General features: G+C 37.7%; 1 protein-coding gene across 2 annotated transcripts in view; it reads left to right on the forward strand.

Moving 5' to 3' along the window:
- Positions 1-21,908, forward strand: part of EDIL3 (EGF like repeats and discoidin domains 3) — a 397,106-nt gene that overhangs the window by 220,120 nt on the left and 155,078 nt on the right. The gene's annotated exons all lie outside the window — the stretch shown is intronic.

Below are 21,908 nucleotides of genomic sequence, written 5' to 3' on the forward strand. Positions count from 1 at the left end.
TGGATCAAATGTTAGAACAATAATTTACCTGAAGTGTTAACAAAGAAGCACAAAGCACCCCTTTATTCCCACAAACAAACAAAATACTAGGAAAAGATAATAACAGAGTTATAGTCTCATGGGAGGAGGCCAGAATTGGACACAAATATATATTAATGAGAACAATAATGATATAGCTCAATAATTATTGAGTATATATATATATATATATATATATATATATATACTTCATAGTGCTACTTCTTTGATGTGTATGCTATTAGAGATCACAATACTATAGATATTCAGAAGGCAAATGCAGATTGGAATTCAGATGCAGAAACTGGCACCTAGGCTATGTGGTTTGCCCAGGCTCTCACAGTTAGCCATAGTAACAATTTTATTTTTCGCTTTCCTTCTCTTCCTCCCCTTCGACAATGGTAATTTATAAAATAAAAAAAAGGAAAATTATTTAAGAGTTTCATTCGGTTGTGCATATAATCAAAATGATGATCTAGGAATGCTCATTACCCTAGTTCTAATTTTTTTTTTAATAGTGAAATTCTGAATATCAAAGAAATACCTTGGATTGGGGAAAATTTTTTTAAGTTTAAAAATTATTGGAGAAGGACATTGAGCATGAGTTGATGAAGATGCTGCAGGCACAGATAGATGGAAAGAAAGGGCAGTCTGAGTAAGCAGGTTGATCATAGACAAATAGCCACCCAGTCAACTGTCCTAGTGACCTTCCTACTAAGCATGTAACTACCCAGCCATTAGATGAATTTAATTTCAACTGGTCCTTGGCCTACCCCAGGCACAGTTCTTGCACCCTTCTTTACTTTTATTCATGAGTCTTAAAGATGACTGCCCAGTCAGCACTGGAAGTTGTGCTAAAAAGCATTCCCCCTAAGGGGTCTGAAAAGGAACACTTTATTAATATGATGAAGAACAAAAATAGATGGTAGTCGACTACTTGACTTTCATGCAACAAAAACAGAGATGTGGTGCCAGAATGAAGGGCTTTCAGGAAGTACTGGAACTTTGACAGAGCTTAAAACTATGCCTGGATAAGAGCATGTCCAGGCTTGGCAAGGCCACCCCTAGGAGGCCTGGCAGGGGAGAAAGAAGATGAGACCTTTGGAAGAATTATTCAAGGGACACGTCATGAGAATCCTTCTTAGGAATGAGTGCCTCTCCAAGGTGGTCAAACCCTCGCTATTTGAGTGACCTTAAGAAGTAGTGTCTGAGGTTGTAGACAACCTCCTGTCCTGGGAAAGGAGACCTAAGACTTGGAGTTATTTATACGGCCTTGCCTTCCCCCATTCTCCCTTCATACTGACCAGGGAGCAACTAGACATCAAATTGCTTGCTTGCATGTTGAAAATGAAAGGAGACCTGGATGTGAACTAGACATTGAAACCAATAGCTAAAGCCTGTCCATCCTCCCTTTCAGAGACTTTTGCTGAGGTCACCACCTCTGAAAATACCCTTAAAGAAGAAAAACCTGATTGATTATAGAAGGATGTATTGAAATAGACTTTGATAAGTGCCCCCAGTTTGTGCCTAATACATTTCAATCAGTTTTTGATAGTGTGTTTACTGAAATTCCTTGGTTTTCTTTGACTTGGTTTTATATTCATGTAATATTTATATTTAAATGCAGATTTCTCTTTGAACATGAACGTGATAGTGAGGTACTCTCCTAAACCCATCATATGCTCTGACATCCTCCCACGTCCTCTGTCATCTCTGTGCCCCAGTAAAGAGAACACTTATGGCACACTTGTAAGAGTTGTAAGAAATCAGGATTCTTACTCTTTGTAGTGCCTGAGAGATGGCTCTGCCTTTTTCTGTGACTTCATAGAGTTCTAAAAATTGAGAGTAAGAAAGTGCATTCTGCCCCAGTGATGATTTAGTTCTACACACTGAGAACTCAGAGCATTCACTCATGACAGTGCACATAGAAACACCTGCAGGTTATAAGTAGTGCCAGCTCTGAGCTGACGGAGATTAGGATCTTCAGAGTTGACATGACATAGATTATAACCAATGTGCCAGCTTCCACTCTTTAGTGAGATTGATAAACATTTTTCTGGGCTTTGTATCATGTCTCATAGGGACACCATTGGGTTGGCTTCTGCCTGCAGTAATGGTAGAGAAGCCATTTGCTCAGGCTGCTATTTCAGGAGGAAGAGGGAAGGGAGAAAGATAGAGACTACTTGGTGGGTCAGAGGATGGCCATACTGAAATGCTATTATCATTGTGTTTAAATCCAAACTGCCTTTAGTCTAATCGTGGGCTCCTGCACTCATATTTGCTTTACTTGACCTACTTCTTTCTTATTTCTACTGATGGATTAATTAAGTTCTGGTATATTTAAAGGTGAAATCATTCTCAGAACACCCCCCTCCCAAATTATAAATAATGGCAGGTATTGCAAAGGAATACAATTGATGTAAACACTGAAATATCTGTATAAAATAGTAAAAAATAAACTGAGAAATATTACAATATCCGTGGAAGGCAAATAATATTTATCCTTAATTTATTATTTCTCTCAGTTCAATAGAATTAAATATAACAGAAAAAAAAAAAAACAGCAGCAAGAATGTGAATAGAATCTTCTCACAAAGAAGTAGTTTAATATTTATATTACTAGAGGCCCGGTGCACAAAATTCGGGTACATGCCCAGCCTGTACCCTCTCCAATCTGGAACCCCTCGAGGGATGTCTGACTGCCAGTTTAAGAGCAATCCCGGTGGGATCGGGCCTAAACGGGCAGTCGGACATCCCTCTCACAATCCAGGACTGCTAGCTCCCAACTGCTCACCTGCCTGCCTTCTTGATTGCCCCTAACCGCTTCTGTCTGGCAGCCTGATCACCCCCTAACCACTCCCCTGCCAGCCTGATTGATGCCTAACTGATCCCCTGCCAGCCTGTTTTCCCATAACTGCCCTCCCCTGCAGGCCTGGTCACCCCTAACTGCCCTCCCCTGCAGGCCTGGTCGCCCCCAACTTCCCTCCTCTGCCAGCCGGGTCACCCCTAACTGCCCTCCCCTGCAGGCCTGGTCACCCCAACTTCCCTCCTCTGCCGGCTTGGTCACCCCTAACTGCCCTCCCTTGGAGACCTGGTCCCTCCCAACTGCCCTCCCCTGCTGGCCATCTTGTGGTGGCCATCTTGTGTCCACATGGGGGCAGGATCTTTGACCACATGGGGGCAGCCATCTTGTGTGTTGGAGTGATGGTCAATCTGCATATTACTCTTTTATTAGATAGGATAGAGACCTGGTGTACGAGTGGGGGCCAGCTGGTTTGCCTTGAAGGGTGTCCTGGATCAGGGTGGGGGTTCCCTTGGGGTGGGGGGCGGCCTGGGCGAGGGGCCTGTGGTGGTTTGCTGGCTGGCCACGCCCCCTGGTGACCCAAGCAGAGGCCCTGGTATCTGAGATTTATTTATTGTCTACAATTGAAACTTTGTAGCCTGGAGCGGAGCCAAGCCTTCTGCTTGCTCTGTGGCGGCAGCCATTTCTATTGGGATTTATGTATCTTCTATAATTGAAACTTTGTAGCCTTAAGTGGAGGCCTGGGCCAGCCAGGGCTGCAGAAGCTTGGCTTCCTCCATCGCTGCGGGCAACCCTAGCCTCCTGCTCTTTCCAATTTAGTGGCTGCCTCCATTTCTGTTTGGGCTTTATTTATCTTCTATCATTGAAACTTTGTAGCCTTGAGTGGAGGCCTAGGCCGGCAAGGGCAGGCGGAAAGCTTGGCTTCCTCCATTGCCAAGGAAACCCATGCCTCCCTCCTGCTCTCTGTGGTGGTAGCCATCTTGTTTGGGTTTATTTGCATATTTACTCCTGATTGGCTGGTGGGCGTGGCTGGTGGACTTGGCTTGTTGGTGTAGCGGAGTGATGGTTAATTTGCATATTACTCTTTTGTTAGATAGGATAGTTGTGCCTTTATTATGGTTTTTCTAAATATTCTGATTTTTTTTAAAAAATGGACTTTAGTACTTTTTTGAACTGGAAATAAGAATAGTATTTTAAATGTCTATTTAATGAGAGCACTTTATATATGAAGAAAACACTGGACTGACCATGCCTCACTCTGCTTCTACCTCTCACCATGTATCTCTACCCCCTTTCATTACACAAGTGGAAACTGGAAGATGAATGGCAGAAACACATGGCAGTATAGATCAACACAACAGGATGAAGTTCTAAAGAGGAGCAGAGGCCAGCTTGCAAACTTTAGACAGAATATGAAAAAGACAAAGGAGAGAGGAGGGAGGGGAATGAGAGCTGTTAAGCCAGGGCTCCATGCTAGCTAACTATGAGGCTCCTGGAAGCTCCAGCACACACACACACACACACACACACACACACACCAAACCACACATGCACATGCACACACACCACACCACACCACACACACACACACACACACACACCACACCACACCGCACACACCACACCACACATGCACACACACACACACCACACCACACCGCACACACACACACACACACACACACACCACACCACACACATACCACACCACACCACACCACACACACACACACACACACACCACACCACACATGCACACGCACACGCGCACACACACACACACACACCACACGCACACGCACACACACACACACACACACACCACACGCACATGCACACTCACTCCATAAGGAATTTGTCTTATGGGTAGAAAATTGTAAGGCAAAGGAGGTGACAAACAGTTTTTTACAAACAAAAAAGCTCCCACGAGGCAATATTACTTAAGAGAAGTCCTTCCCGCCTTCTGCCTGTGTTCCTTCCACAGTCCGTTCCTAACCCAGCTCTCAGAGGGAACCTGTGAAACGGAGTCAGAGTGCATCACCTCTCAGCTCAGAATCTTCTACTCGCTCCTGACCTCCGACAGTGAAAATTACAGTCCCATTCCAAGGCCTGCAGGACCGGCCTGGACTTCCACCTTCCCCCTCACCTCTCTGACCCCATCTCCTGGGACTCTGACTTTCCTATGCACTGCCCCTGCCTCTAGCAGGTTCAGGTACTCACCTGGCACATTCTTGCCCAGAGCATTTCCTTTTCTATTTCCTTTTTTCTATAGTATTTGCTATGAATACTCCCACACTTCCTTCAGGTTCTTGCATAACTGACACCTCTTCAATGAGGCTTTCCCTGACTTCTCCACTTCCTTACCAAAACACCCCAAAACACACACTCAGCCCCTTCTCTGCTATAGTTTTTCTCCTTAGCATTAATCACTAACATATATTTTTACTTTTAAATATTGTTTGTTGACTAATTCTCCAGTGGAGTATATCCTCTATGAGGGGCAGATTTTTGCTGTTCTAATCACAACTGCCTAGTTAGAACTGACAAATAATAAGTGTTCGACAGATATTTGCTAAGTGAATGACTGAACCTAGCACTCTGAGTTCTTTACGCATAGGGAAGATATCTGACTTTTCAGTGCCTTCAACCACTATCAAGTTCTTTTTTTGCCCGACTTTCTATTTTTAAGTAGTATTATAAAGCTGCTTTTGCCAGTATAATAATATGTAATCTGGTATATTAGTTGGTACTCACCAAATAACATTGCAAGTTGAATTGTTTCCCTTTGACTTGATAGGACCTGTTATAATTCTATTTTGCAATGGGGTTATGCAGATGGATTTATAATGAGAGAGATAAACAGGGAACCTGTTTCTCTTTATATGCCAATTCCGCATGCAGACATTTTGATAAATGATCTTAGATAACTTCTTTATTTCTCATCCATATCAATTAATCAATAGACATGTGAATGCAAAATGTTTATGTTGATTGCTACTTGAATAAATATTATATAAAAATCAATGTGATTTCTTTAGTGTAATATATATTTTTAATTAATATAGCTATTCAGCACTTTATAAGGAATAGATTTATATCTAACCCTATCTGTTATTAACATGATGCTCAATTATGTGGTAATAATATTATGTAAATCACTTATTAAACATTTTCAATAATAGTGTAGTTATATCAAATGTTAATAACAAATGTTTTAATACTTGGAAAAATATACCTATAATTTTACACTAATCCTATATAATAAAATCCTAATGTGAAAATTGACCGAACGGTTGGAACAACTGGCGGAACGACTGGTCGCTATGATGCGCACTGACCACAAGGGGACAGATGCTCAATCCAGGAGCTGTCCCCAGCCTGCAGGCCCCAGGCCAACCAAGGCGGGTGCCAGCGGGGGCCCCCCAGATCGCCTCGCCGGTCTCTCCGCAGAGGGAGCAGTGGCGGCAGGGGGCCCGGCAGGCGAGCGGGTGACATCAGGCTGGCCAAGGCAGGTGCCAGTGGGGGGCCCCCCAATTGCCCTGCCAGTTGCCCCACAGGTAGGCCCTGATCGCTGGCCAGGCCTAGGGACCCTACCTGTGCACGAATTTTGTGCATTGGGCCTCTAGTTATTTAATAATTATGTTTATAGGTTGGTGAAGGGAATAATATTATCATTTAAAGAGTTTCAATTTAGGTTTCTAGATAACCTATCTTTGAATTGGACAGATTTCAGTTATTTTTTTATGTTTGTTTGTTTTTTATTCATTATCTGGGATTTGATTACATTTGACTATGTTTTATTTTAATTAAAGTTACTTTTGATTGATATGTGAACATCATCTTACTGTTCCCATAGTATTTATTATAGAATTCCAGCAATTGTTCTAATTAAAGTTTTAATTTATATTTTCTTGTTGCTTGTAAATGACACACACTTCAGTGTTCAGACAGCCCTTTTCATAAACAGCTTGCAAGGAAAATGATGATGAACTGGAATGGGAACCAATTCTCATAAGAATAGATATGCTGTGCCATGTGCATTTAACAGAACGTGGTGTTTAAGCTAAAGCACATGCAGTGGAAAGTGATAGCACTTTAGTTAACTCATCTAAAAATAACTGGGATTGTTTTCATTTATTGGACTATGTGGCCCACAGTAGACATCTACATTTCCCTCCTGGGTGTTTAAATGTAACATGATTAAGTTTCAGAAATGGTACTCAAATTCATTCCAGTGCCGCCTCTATTTGTGGAAATTAAGATAGTTACCAAGGGGACTCTCATAATGCAACATCCCCAAATTATTTTGCTGAAAAGTATTAAGACTTATATGATTTCAGAGGGTTTTAGTAAAAAATGAAAACTAAAATCTTCAGCTGAGAATAAAGTTATGTCTCCAAATGTCAAAATTATCCAGGTTTTTAAAAATTTAATAAAGTAACCTAAATAAGTCTACAACCCTTTCCTTTAAGAGTTCTATCTATAAAGTTATAATAACAAAGGCAATAATTCATGTGAATATATTTTGAAAACTATAAATATTGTCCTAGCTTCATTTTTTGAGCAGCTGTAACTATTTAGGCCTTCATTACAAATAAGCTAATATTTACAAATACACAGACATATACAATATATGCTATATAAGTGTCCATGTGCTCTTTTGATATCAGTGTTCACTGCCAAGTACATTTGTATAACTCTAAGCTTAGTGAAAATTGATAAAATAAATTATGTGATATGTGTTTTTCTATGCTCAACACTTCATTATTGCATTTCTAAAGACAAATTTGCAAATAACTATAAACACTCAACTGTATCTTAATATGTTGCCACCAATTGTCATATGATAATGTTGATGTTAATTTAGACTTTTAACTTATCATGTGCCAAGCACTCTCCAAAGTACTTTAAATATTAATTCATTTAATCCTCTTAACACTCTTTGTATTAGGTTTAATTTATCACTGGCTCCATTTTACAGAGAAAACTGCTATGGAGCAATGAAATGATTTGCGTAGCTTCACGTGGCTAGTAAACTAGAGAGCCTGGCCTTAGCCCAGGCATTGCAGCTGTATGATGACCCTGGCCCATGCAGGGTGAAAGGAACACTTGATTACACTGTGCACTTTAAGAACACTTGCACTTGAGATAAGAGTTTCAAAAGAGCTTAGGCTTTGCATACATATAGAACTGGGGTTTCAACTCTGGGCTTTTTCTCTTTGGAACTATATGTGTGAACAAATTAGTTGGTCTTTCTGAGCCTCACATTTCTCATCTGGATATGGAATTAGTAATACCATTTGTTTTACATCAATGGACAGATTAAAATTAATAGTATATATAAAGTACCTAGGAACATACCTAGGCCAATAAATGTTGTAAATAAGCAAATAATTGCATAAATAAAAATAGACAAACATATATTTGAGTTATTTGAAAAGCCAATATTAATGTATCCCACCTTTGGTTATAAACTTGTACAATTTAAAATTTTTTATTATATACTCAACTTGCCTATCTATAGTGACTGACTATGTACTTGAGAATACCTTGTGTAGAAATCAGTTATAATGCTTTATAAGTGAATAACTTTAGGAAATCCTGTGATATTAATATAATTTTTAATAAATAAATATCATTAATCCAACCAAAACCATTATAGGAAATGGGAGTTGCTTCGGTTTTTGAAAAATATGATATCACAATATACTTCTGAACCACAAAGACCTCATATTATTTTTTAATCTGTCTTTATGTTTGTAATTATCATAAGCTATCTCTGTTACTATTTGATCAAGTATTTTAATGAATGGTGAACAGAAACTAACCATGGAAAGACAATTATAGTATTTTCTTACCCTATATAGATGGTCAAAGATTATATATAGTTCTATACTGTAAGACACTGAATTCATACTCTTCTATATTCAGGTATGACATAGTTATAAAAGCAAAAAGATATTCTGATATTAAATAGTTTTTAATAAGAAGTATTTATAAGGAAGTCAAAGTTGGGATTACTGCCCACATAAATTTAATACAAAAATTAGATAAGTCCAGTATGTGAATCTATTCAATTATGTGATCAAATAAAGTAGTCACAAATATTTATTATTTTATTTTCTTAACATAATTATGTAGGGGGTTTTGGGAACATGTATGAATGAATGAATTCATTCACCAAATTACATCGAAGAGTAGCCACCATCTACTGCTGGGGCAACATTGGTAATTAAAATAAATTCAGTTCCTACTCTCATGGAGTTTATAGAGTGTGAGAGAGAAAAACAAGAATTGCTTAATATCAAATTATAAAACATGGCGAGTGCCACGCATGAAAAGAAGACAGAGCTGGGACAGGGGTGTGTCTTCTGTTTGGGGGATTTAAGGAAGTGACAGTCATGCTAAGACCAGAAGAATAGATAGTAGGTACCAAACAAAAATCAAACAAGAAAACACAGAAAGCATGGTGGAGATGAGGATTTTAGAGAAGGACAATATGCTCAAGGATAAACAGACCGCTGGTCCATATAATCTTAATATTTAGTGGATGATTTGATTATTGTGTAATCATAATGTGATGAGGTTTTTAGGATAATCATTTATTTACCTTTTAGGCCTTGACAATGTGGGGTCAAGATCAGTCAATGGACTATGTATAGTGATGGATGTTACTAGACTAATTGTGGCAATTATTTCACAATAAAGGCAAATATATTAAAAAAAGACCACTTGATAGCAAGGAATATTTATATATTAAAAAGCCACCTTATAAACTACTTTGATCGGCAACCACAGACACTTTTAAAATACCAAAATACAATCTAACTTTTCTAAATGTATCAAGAAATCCAAGAAAAATAAAGAAAAGTAATCATTAACTCTAATCTTATTTTCATTTGAGATAAAACATATCTGCTTTGTTTTAAAAATTTGAAATGGCATGCCTTCACAATGATTTTTGTCTTTGAAAGCATTGCCTAACTTAAATGTAAGTTACTTTCCTTAAATACATAAAATAGGATTAATCCTGAACACCAATAGGACAGGAGGACAGCTTACCTCAGGCTGTCGACTTTTGTGAACATAATATAAAATAAATAGACTATGAATTGATGAAAGTTTTATATTCAGAGTTGATTGTATATAATGTTAAATCCAAGGTTCATAATATTTAGAATCTGCCCACTAATATACACAGATATAAATGGAAACAATCATAACTATAAATATTTGAGAATAGATACTGATTATAACAATTTTCCACATTCTTTTTAAAGATATAATCAGTTTGTCAAAACAAATAAACAGAATACTTAGCAACTTTATCAATAGCCTTCAAGGGAGAAAATGATTTCAGCATTACAGCAGAATGAGGTCTTTGCAACAATAAACGCAAAAAAATTTGACTCAATGACAAAACCAAATTGGATTTTCTGTATCTGACACAGAAGATCCATCTTCAATCTGATGCCTCTGGGTATATTTTTCCAAATGTTGCCCAGCATTTTTGTACAGACATATTACACTTTAAAAGTTCACCCACCATACCTTAAAGTGATAACCTAATAAAGGAAAGACAGAAAAAATATCAGCAAAATGCTCAAATAGACCCCCTAGGACTTGCTAAATGCCTCTAACAAATTGAATCAGATTCTCATTACCTGACAGTTTGGTATTTGATTGCAAATAATTATTGAAACATCCGGTAAAACCTTCTTGATTTTCAAATTATTCATTCCCATTGTGTGTTAAACTGCTAATGTTCAGGGATTAAAATTTAGTCTTGCATTTATACTCCAGGCTAAAACTCTACTACATATTTCCTATTTCAAAGACAAAGATGAAGCAGGCAGAGAGAAGGGGAGTGTGGGAACAGGATAGGATAACTTGATATCACCCTCATAAAATTTAAAATTGTATGGCATGATTGGAAAAATATCCCTCAACCTTTAAAAAATGGGCATAACCCAATTACAATATGTATAATATAGAAAAACAAAAATTTATCTTTAAGGAAACTACTAGAAAAGAAGTCACCCTAAGACTTTATTGGGAACATGGTTAAAATATATTCTCTGGGTCAGTAATTAATTATCCTCTGCACATGTTTACATAGCATTGTGGGGTATTTAGGTGAACTTTTGGATCTGAATATCAAGTGATGCTGAAAATCGTTATTTCCTAGTGTGGATACAATAGGCAAAAAACCACAGTGGTTTCTGCCTTTATCTCATCCACTGAACAGCAGAGATAAATACTTTTCTCAAGTACAAGAAAGGAAAGAATATAAATGGTTTCTGATCTTTTGCTAAATGTGCACAATTCTTTTATGATTTCCTGAAAGCCCAAGGATTTCAAATAGTTGCAATAAAATCTTACTGGCCACCCTGGAGATAAGTGGAGTAGTGCCCCTTGCTGCAGTTTTCAGTCCTCGCAACCTACTTGGAAGCGACAGCTTCCAGCTGCATGCGAGACAGAGAGCCATGTGCATGGATGGGGTTTCATCTTCAGAGCAATCTTCCACCAAAGGATAGGGTCATAACAAAGCTCCTTCCTGCGTAGGCATATTGAATTGTATGTGCATTTGGCACATCTGCAAAGGTAGTACAGATAATACAGCTAGACATTAAAATGCAGGTGCTAGCTCAGCAAAGCACTGGCAGTAAAGAGATTGAGATTTAGGGATCAGACGAGAATGGTGCAGTGGTAAGGTTGAATGTTAGTGCCAAGGGAGAGAGTGAAAAGAGTAAAAAGCACAAGATTGTTAAAGATAGAATTTAAGGCAAGTAAAGAACTTCCATCTGCAAAGATACAAAATAAATAAATAAATAAATAACCTAAAAGAGTAATCAGAGAAATAGAGAATAAAGACTTAAAGCATGAGAAAAAAATATTTCAAAACAGAAGCTGGTCAAGGAAATGGATACCTAAAGAATACTTTTTAAACTTGGAGTCTCAAACCTTTGAGACTAAGTAATTGCAGTGGGTGGTTGAAGAGATACCAGACTGCAACCATTTCAGACTGAGCAGGTTCTGAGAAAGAAATAGCAGCCACAGAACGCTCCTCTCAGGTTATGGTGCACTCTACTTTGAGCGTATCTTAAACCCCAAAGAGCCATTAAAATGTCCAAGGACCTAAAAATAAATTTCATAATAGTTACCTTAATAGCTTTATCTGGTCAATAATACACATACTTTATAGAGCTCCAAAGGGAATGGACACATAAAGTACCCAACTTAAAAATAAATTGAACTTGAGGAATATGATTCTATAAAAAGAAGTCGAACCAGAGCAGTCAGTAAATCCAATACTAAAATTCAAGGAAATCAGGAGCGGGGACAGAAAATAAACTATTCTGACAAGAGAAGTGGATAGAACTATAGTTATATAAGGAAGCCTATAAATACTCAGCACTATTATCTAACTACAAAACACCCAGAAATTGTAACCGCAGCTCTTAGCTCCAGGAAACCCAAGGACATCTGTGGTGGTGTCTTCAAAATGAAATTCAGTTTATGTTCTCTTTGGTACACTCACTCCAGCAAACACACAATTTTTTAACCATCCATAAAATGACTATTTGGCATCTAAATATCACCACATATCCACTCAGCAGTAAATTAATTATGCCATTTTCTTTCCCATTAGAATTATTTCTGAATTCTACCATTGTTAATAGTTTCAGTTTAACAGATCATGAGCATCTTGCAACAGGGATTAACATAACGACTTTCTCAGTCCCACCCTTTAAGTACTTAACATAAAATTTTAACCTAAGGTACAGGACCTCAAGGGATGGGTGGATAGAAATCAAGGGGTCTGTATTCTTTGATGAAAAAAAATCGTATGCTTATTTTTACTAATGGCTACCTAAAAATTAGAATTACAAAGGTGAACAAAAGTGAATCATAATATTAGCAGTACCAATGGCTGTCATTAATAGAAACCACAGACATTTTCATACCACATTATACATATCTGAAAATATAATTTACATTTTTCACTAATGTGAAACTATAGTAGAACTGCCAATAACTCTATTATTTAATATGTTAATAGAGGACACATATTACTATATCACACATTTTAAAGTATTTTGATAATTATGTTTTGCTTCTGTTAAAAGCTTCATCAAACTGATAAAAGGATCCATAGCATAGAAAAGGTTCAGAATCCTGAGTTAATAGCTTATTGGTTTCAAAAGATATTTTTTTCCTTCTGTATAATATGGATGAAGCTTTGAAAATTAAAGATATAAATGAGCCATTTTCACTGAATGTCTGTTCCTGGACTTTCTGCTGAGTATTGCTCTCTAGCTCCATGTGTAAAAAATATAAGTACCATTGCAGATGATGCTCTTAAGCTACATTTTTGTCATGGGTTTGCAGAGGAGTATTAGCAGGGTTGTGTTTATGAACCCATTGCTGCTTCCCACCAACAGTACATGTTTAGAAAGTTTGTAACGTACAGTGAGGTGACATAGTCTAAGTTACCAGTAGACACTAACTTGTATTTAAAGACCAGGGAAGATAATTGTACCATTATTAATAGTTTTAAGTTCAACACAACATGAGCACTTTCTGTTAATCCATTTTATCAATCTTGTAATAATCCCTCAAATGCTTGCTGCTTACGTGACCTAAAAGAAGGAATTTTGTCATTCTGGGTTACTGTACTGGCTGCAGGGCTGCTTCACGGTAGCGCATTTGGTTATGCCAGGAATATGGGAATAAGAAATTGCTAAAGTGAACAAAAGCACCCTTAAGAAAAAAATAAACATAAATCATATATACTTCCTCATTTCTAAAATACCTGCTTTTTATTTGAACATATTAATGTCTCTGAAAGTGTGAGGCATCTTTAATTCCTAAAATGATATTCACAATGGTACACAATAATGGGGCCTTTGTCTCACTGAAGTCTATTAACAATAACACAGACATTTATGTAACATGACCATTCCAAAAATTGTACTGCCAGCAGGCATTTATATCTAGGCTAAGCCATTAAAGTAATTATTTTTAGATATATAGAAAAAATATAGATTAATGCTAAAGCAAGTGGTGCATAAATTCAGGTTGTCCAGTTGTATTTCCCTTAGGGGGTGTGAATACTTTACCATTATTTATGTCAGGCCAGATCTGTAGAAGCCCATGTGTTTGCCCAAAGATTATCCTACACAAATGTGGACATGTGTTTAGAATAATTTAATAAGATTATTATGCAGCATTTCAAACACACACACACACACACACACACACACACACACACACACACACACACACCTCCCTTATTTGAAAAGTAGCTCAGTTATCTTAGGCACAATTACCTGTCAAGTAGTTCTTAGTGAGCATCTCTATGCCACTTAGCAACAGGTGACAGCATCTCTAATTGTCCACTTAGAAAACTGTTGACATTTCACGTGCTTTGAATGACCCTTTGGTTTTTTAAAGATTTTTTTCTTAGTACAAAAGTAATATACAGTATATATTAAAAAGAACATTTAGAAAACATAAAATTAATGTTTTAATTTTTTTAAAATGGAGTTTAACTCCACCACATGTAGCACACTACCAAAGGCTATGCTTATAACATTTATTTCTTGTTACTTTATTCTTTCTAGATCTGTCTTCTGTGTGTCTAGTTGTCCAAATCCAATTTCAGATCTAAAGTTTTTTTTTTTAAGAATAGACATTCTCTTCAATGTATTTTTTCCTTGTCTCTGTAATACCTAAAATCTCTGCTTAGACAAATTGGACATTTGAAAACCTTGGGCATTTGAATGGCCAAGATTTACTTGAGTTTAGTAAGAATTATTTAGAGAGAGAGAGAGACAGAGACCGGGGAGATGTGCGCCTTCATCAATTTGATTAACATAAAACAATGGAAATTAGATTATCGTTTATTTAAACATTATGAACAGACCACTATATACATTTAATTCAAATTTAAACTGAATTTTTTAAAATAAAAATATCAGAAAGATTTTATAAGGTTGGTCTTACACTTAACAGCACAGAAGTAAAAAGGAGTTACTGATTTACATTCTAGTCACAGTTTTTCTATAACCAACAATATAATAGTACTTCCAGTTTTGAAACAGCAGGAGCCAACTAGACAAGTAAATTGTCTGCAAGATTGCTTTAATTACTAGTAGAATGGATTTTTTTTTAGTATTCCACCTTAACCAGAGAGTATTAAAATAAGTTAAAACTTGCAAATATCATGTTTGAGTTAATAACTCATGTTATTAATTAGTCATGCTTATGAGAAATGGGATTTAAAACTGAATTTCAAAGTGATTGCAAGGTATGTGAGTCAACATAATCAATACATTTATTTATGTTTACTTTTTAATCTGTTAGCATAGGCAATTATCTTAAATCTACACTAATGTGAATATGATAGAAGAGAAGTATACTGGGGAAATCCAAGTTCATGTGCATGAATGCTTAATTTGTGTTTCCTATTGTTTAAGGATTATTGTGCACCTATAATACAACGCTATCGGAAACAAATTTAACAGCAACTACAAAAACAATCCTGGGTTAGATATAAAGTTCTTGATAAATTAATAATAAACATTTGGGAAATTATCTGTACACTCTTTACCTTTGTTTTCTAAATTAGACAATGTGATACGTACCCAGATGCTAATTTTATGTTTGAAAATGTTAACACTGAAAACCAGTGCTTCCACACTCTATGCTGAAGCACTTTGTTAAACTGAGAAGGGTGGCCTGTGCCTAGTTGGCATTTTTAAAAGTGAAAATTTGAAACCAGTTCTTATTTTGTAAAGAGAAAATAAACAGCAAAAGAGAGCAAAATTAAAGCAGGAGAAGTCATTGAGGAAGGCCATTCACCACAGTCCTTTTCTATAGGCCTCTAGTTATAAAATGATGCTAACTTGATTGAAGTATTTTGTTCAGTGCAGTCCTACATATCATGGTAATGGAAATATCTTTTGCTACATATAATATATAGAAGACCTCAAGTTACTGCAAATTATATATTCTAACTTAATAGATATTCTAGGTCATTTAGATCAGAACATTGAAATCTTCTATGTATAAGATGTTAACACTTATTTTTAGAAACATTTTTACCTTATTTTAAATCTCAGAGTACTTGAAAAATATGTTTATTGTATGTAATTAGAATTTGTTTAGAACTGCGATTGCATATTATATTTATATGGAGCACTGAATTGAGCAGGTAATGGGTCCATTGTCATACGCATTTTTAAAATTGTTCACATAGTGACTTAAAATATTTGGGGATATTTTCAGTTACTAGGCTCACTATACTTTGTCTTATTTTCAAAAGATCAAAATCAGATGAATTTATTTTATGAAGTGAATTTGAAAGTGACTTCCTTTCATGATAATGTGAAAACAAATTGATTCTAAACTAATGCTGAATTGTGTGTGTGTGTTTATCAATGTGAATATATATGATATGTAGGAGCCTGTGAATACACACATTTATGTTAACTTGTCTTGAATATACATAAATAAAAATAATAGGACAGACAACTTAAAAAAAAAGAAATTAGTTTCTGCTAATCTACTACCAGCTAATCATCATTTTGAACCTTAAAAGACTAAGGACTGAAATGTTTGTTATGCCTCTGCCTTGCACAGAAAAGAAGTTCAAAATATATTTGTTAAATGTTCAATGAATAACAGTCGGTGTTATTTTCTTAATTCAATTTACAAGCTGTGGCAGAAACACAGATGAAGATGAGCACAACCTGACTCACGTTACTATTCTATCTACACTAATAAAAGAGAAACATGCAAATTGACCATCCCTCTGCTATGCCTACCAGCCAATCAGGAGCAAGTATGCAAATTAACCTAACAAAGATGGCGGTTAATTTGCATATGCAGGCAAGGAGCGAAGACTAAAGACAGCATAGAAGGAAGCCAAGTGCTGAAGAAGGGAGTGAAGTGGAGAAGGGAGCAAGGCAGCAGAGAAAGGAGGGAGCAAGGCAGCAGAGAGGGGAGGGAGCAAGGCAACAGAGACAGGAGGGAGCGAGGCAGCGGAGGTGGGAGGGAGTGAGATAGCAGAGACGGGAGGGAGCAAGGCAGCAGAGAAGGGAGTGAAGCCCGCCTCGGCGGGCTTCGCTCAGGCCGCAGGAAGCCCTATTCTTGTAGGAATAGGCCCAAAGAAGCCCTATTCTTGCAGGAATCTTCCTGCAACAGGCTTCTAGTATCTTTATAAACATGGTGACCAAATGCCCTTCTTGTCATTTTTCACTAGTTCCCCACCCTACTTAAGTCATACACAGCAAACAGAATGCCCCCAGCATATCATAGTACAATACTTATCAGGGCATTTTGGTAATAGATATATCTAGGCCAAATCCTGGCTCTGTGACTTTAGGGAAATTACTTAACCTCTCTGAGTCTCAGGTGCTTCAATTAAAATTGGAAATAAACCTACTATTCCAGAGGTTATTTTGAGGCTGAAATGCCTGGCATATTTTCTTTGTAACAAATACATGCAGGCTTTAATTTTATTCTTCAGGAATGTCTGTGAGAGAAAAGAAGGATTCATACCTTCAGAGCAGAGAAGTTTCTTTATTTTGCTTTCTGTATATGACACTTCCTAAGACACCAGTATTATGCACAGTTTTCTTATATCTCAAAATCAGATCAGGAAAAGAGTCAGCTAGGAGCTAAGTGGCATTTCATGATTTTCCTTCCACTACATCCCCTTTATGTCCTTGGAAATCTGAAAGAGTGAATATCAACATTTTTCTCACATTGATTGGAAAAATAAGTCATGATGAAACAGAAAGGTTATGCTGAAGATATGGGAAGCAGGTATTATTCAATTAAGTGGAAATGGTTTGTTACTTTACTCTCAGTTATAGACTTGAGGAAATGAGATTTCTTTGATTATTGCAATGAAATTGCCGCCAGCTAAAACTTCATCTCCATCTAAAGTAAAGATAGGATTACTCAGATATTAAATTGGGAAAGAAACTTGATTATAAAGGTGCTTCTCAGAGTTGTAATCCGGTTTTACCAAAGAGTTAATATCAGACTTTTCCATAGGAGATCCCTATTTTGCTCCACAATGAGGAAAAGTGCCTGCCAGACACAGACCAATTTTAAAAACAGATTATTTAATTAGTGATTTTTATTTCCAGTGAGTCTGAAATATACTGTAGTTTATATTTCCCCCAGGCAAAGATTTATCTGACAGTCTGAATGCTTTGGTGACAGAAATACCTGATGATGAATATGATAATAAAGATATGCCAAGTGAATGACATTTTGAATCATTTTCAGTAACTTTTCATGATTAATAATTGTGCTTATGTTTGTATTTTAATTTTTATTAAAGAATATTTTGCATAGAAAAGGGGAGTAGAACTATCTACTTCCTGAATAAGAAGGGGATGCATGTAAAACCTGGCTGAGCATGTGTTTACTCCATGGGTCTCCGGGTAGTCACAGTGAAAATAAATTTCCCACATCTATGACTTTTAATTTTTGCTTTATAATAAACTAAAGGCCCGGTGCACGGAATTCGCGCATGGGAGGGGGGGTGTCCCTCAGCCCAGCCTGCACCCTCTCCAATCTGGGACCCCTCGAGGGATGTCCAACTGTCCATTTAGGCCCGATCCCAGTAGGATCGGGCCTAAACGGGCAGTCGGACATCCCTCTCACAATCCAGGACTGCTGGCTCCCAACTGCTCGCCTGCCTGCCTTCCTGATTGCCCCTAACCGCTTCTGCCTGCCAGCCTGATCACCCCCTAACCACTCCCCTACCAGCCTGATTGATGCCTAACTGCTCCCCTGCTGACCCAATTGCCCCTAACTGCCCTCCCCAGCAGGCCTGATCTCCCCCAACTGCTCTCCCCTACAGGCCTGGGTCCCCCCCAACTGCCCTTCCCTGCAGGCCTGGTCACCCCCAACTCCCTCCTCTGCCAGCCTGGTCACCCCTAACTGCCCTCCCCTGCAGGCTTGATCATCCCCAACTGCCCTCCCTTGCAGGCCTGGTTCCTCCCAACTGCCCTCCCCTGCTGGCCTGATTGCCCACAACTGCCCTCCATTGCAGGCCTGGTCCATCCCCTGCTGGCCATCTTGTAGTGGCCATCTTGTGTCCACATGGGGGCAACCATCTTGTGTGTTGGAGTGATATTTGCATATTACTCTTTTATTAGATAGGATAGAGGTCTGGTGCATGGGTGGGGGCCAGCTGATTTGCCCTGAAGGGTGTCCTGGATCAGGGTGGGGGTTCCCTTGGGGCATGGGGTGGCCTAGGCGAGAGACCTGTGGTGGTTTGCAGGCCAGCCATGCCTCCCAGTGACCCAAGTGGAGGCCCTGATATCTGGGATTTATTTATCTTCTATAATTGAAATTTTGTAGCCTTGAGCAGAGGCTAGGGCAGGCCAGGGAAGGCGGAAAGCTTGGCTTCCTCCACCACCGGGGAAACCCATGCCTCCTGCTCACTCAGTGGCCGCAGCCATTTTTGTTGGGATTTAATTATCTTCTATAATTGAAACTTTGTAGCCTTGAGCGGAGGCCAAGGCAGGCCAGAGTGGGTGGAAAGCTTGGTTTCCTCCATCTCCGGGAAACCCAAGCCTCCTACTCTCTCCAGCTCTGTGGCTGCTGCCATTTTTGTTGGGATTTATTTATCTTCTATAATTGAAACTTTGTAGCCTTGAGTGGAGTCCATGCCAGCCAGAGTGTGCAGGAAGCTTGGCTTCCCCCATTGCTGGGGAAACCCAAGCCTACTGCTCACTCCGTGGCCACAGCCATCTTGGTTGGGTTAATTTGCATACTCACTCCTGATTCGCTGGTGGGCGTGGCTTGTGGGTGCAGCAGAGGTACGGGCAATTTGCATATTACTCTTTTATTAGATAGGACTAGAGGCCCAGTGCACGAATTCGTGCATGGGTGGGGTCCCTCTGGGTGGCCTGCAGGGATTTGGCTGAAACCCGCAGTCCAACATCATCTGCAACTCCTACCTGTTGCTCTTGCTCATCCCGGCCCCACTGTGCCTACCACGAGCTCTCGCCCAATCAATCCTGATCAGGAGAGCCCTGAATCTGGCGCTCTCACAAGGGGAGTGGCCTGTGGGATCGGGCTGAAACCTGCTCTCAGACATCCCCCGGGGGGTCCCAGATTGTGAGATGGTGCAGGCCAGGCTGAGGGATGCCCATCCCCACCGGTGCATAATCAGGCTAGGGAAGGACCGCGGGAGGGCGTGTCCAGCCCATCTTGCTCAGTCCCAATCAGCCAGACCCCAGCAGCAAACTAACCTACCAGTCGAAGCATCTGCCCCCTGGTGGTCAGTGCACATCATAGCAAGTGGTTGAGCAGGCTTAGCATTCATTAGCATATTATGCTTTGATTGGTTGTTCAGTTGTTCTCCCATTTGGTCTATTTGCATATTACCCTTTTATATATAGGATAACAATGATGACAACAATAAAAGAGCTACCGCTCACTAAGTGCATATTTATTGTCATATTGTTTATCATGTGTGTACCATCCATTGTTTCTGACCTATGCATAAAACTTATGGTGGATATTACTCACCCTGTGAACATATGATTAACTCATGGTTTTCATACTTTGCTATACATTATCATCACCCATATATTTTTTAAAAATGAACATATCTGTTACAGCATTTTCCTTCATAGCCTTACCAGAATTACAATGAAAACAGTGTTGATGAACTGATATAATTGAAAATTTGCCAAGACTCAATAAGTCACTTTATATACATAAGCAATCCTTAGTCATTACATTTATTGTTACCTTAATTATTTCTCAAATAAATTACTTATATTTGTAAATTTTATATTCTACTCAAATCGTGAACCTGTAAATCTATTAATATAAAGCAATTTTTTCTATTTTTTTTAACCTATGCAGTTTTTTAGCTGAGCAGCAAACTTTTAAAAGTACTAAGCCACCCAGTATATATTGTCACAACACCTGAGCTGAACAATTTATTGTTCACACAGTCATTTCTTTTTTCTGTAGTTAAAGAGGATTTGGGCAATGGAATAAAAATTTATAATTAATGAAATATTGTCTTACTAATGTCAGGTAAAATTTATATCCTTGGTTCTCTCTATTTTTGTGTAATTTATAATTCCTGTATACTAAAAATAATAGCTGCATGATGCTATATCCTTATGACTATTAAGTTATAAAATAACTGCTTTTACTATTTTTTTAAACATTTGACTAAAGTGAAGGGTTCCTAAGAAAATCAAGTCACTATTCTCCTTATTTGTATGGGAATTTTTATAAATGCTACTACTTCTTCCATCTCTACTTTGCATTATTTTATGTGTGTGACTTGATGGCCTTTACCTGATTCCTGGTTGAGTCTATAAATATATAACTAGGGTGATGAGCTATCCAAGATTAGAATAATGGTAAGATGGAAGAAATTAGTCTTACATAGTTCCAAAATGATAGAAACATTAAATTCTCTTGTGATTAAAAGCTTAAGGAAAAACATGAAATTCCTTTTGACCAATTTTCAAAACTTACAAGTTCCTAATGGGCAATCATAAGATTATCTGTTGTTTAAAACTTTATAGTTATCATATGTTTTTAACATAAGTTTATAAGATACATATTTATTTACTTAATCCTTAGGCCAAACTACATAACAATAATGTATTCTGTTTGAGCAGACTAGGGAATAGCAGTTTATCCCATTATGGATATTTTGTTGAACATAGCAAATATTCTCTACTTATTTTAGCATCTGAAGATTTAAATCTAGGTTTAAGAGTTTTAAATATCTTTACTTTTCTGAAGTGTTTGTATGCATTATTAGTTAGCTATATAAATATTGTCTAATGAAAATGAACATTTAACCTGGAGACAATATAATATCAAGATCTAGTTTGTCATTGAATATAATAAATTTGAAAATAAGCAAAAGTTAAATTTTCTATTTTAATAGGCTGAACTATATTCATTATGTTATAAAACATATCCAGTATGACTCTTATGAATAAGGGGTAATATATGAAAAGCTGGCTTAGCTACTATAGGCTTAAAATAAAATTGTTATCCTGTTAAATTCTCCTAG

Source organism: Plecotus auritus, assembly GCF_963455305.1.
Source record: "Plecotus auritus genome assembly, chromosome: 7".
Classification (NCBI taxonomy): Eukaryota; Metazoa; Chordata; class Mammalia; order Chiroptera; family Vespertilionidae; genus Plecotus; species Plecotus auritus.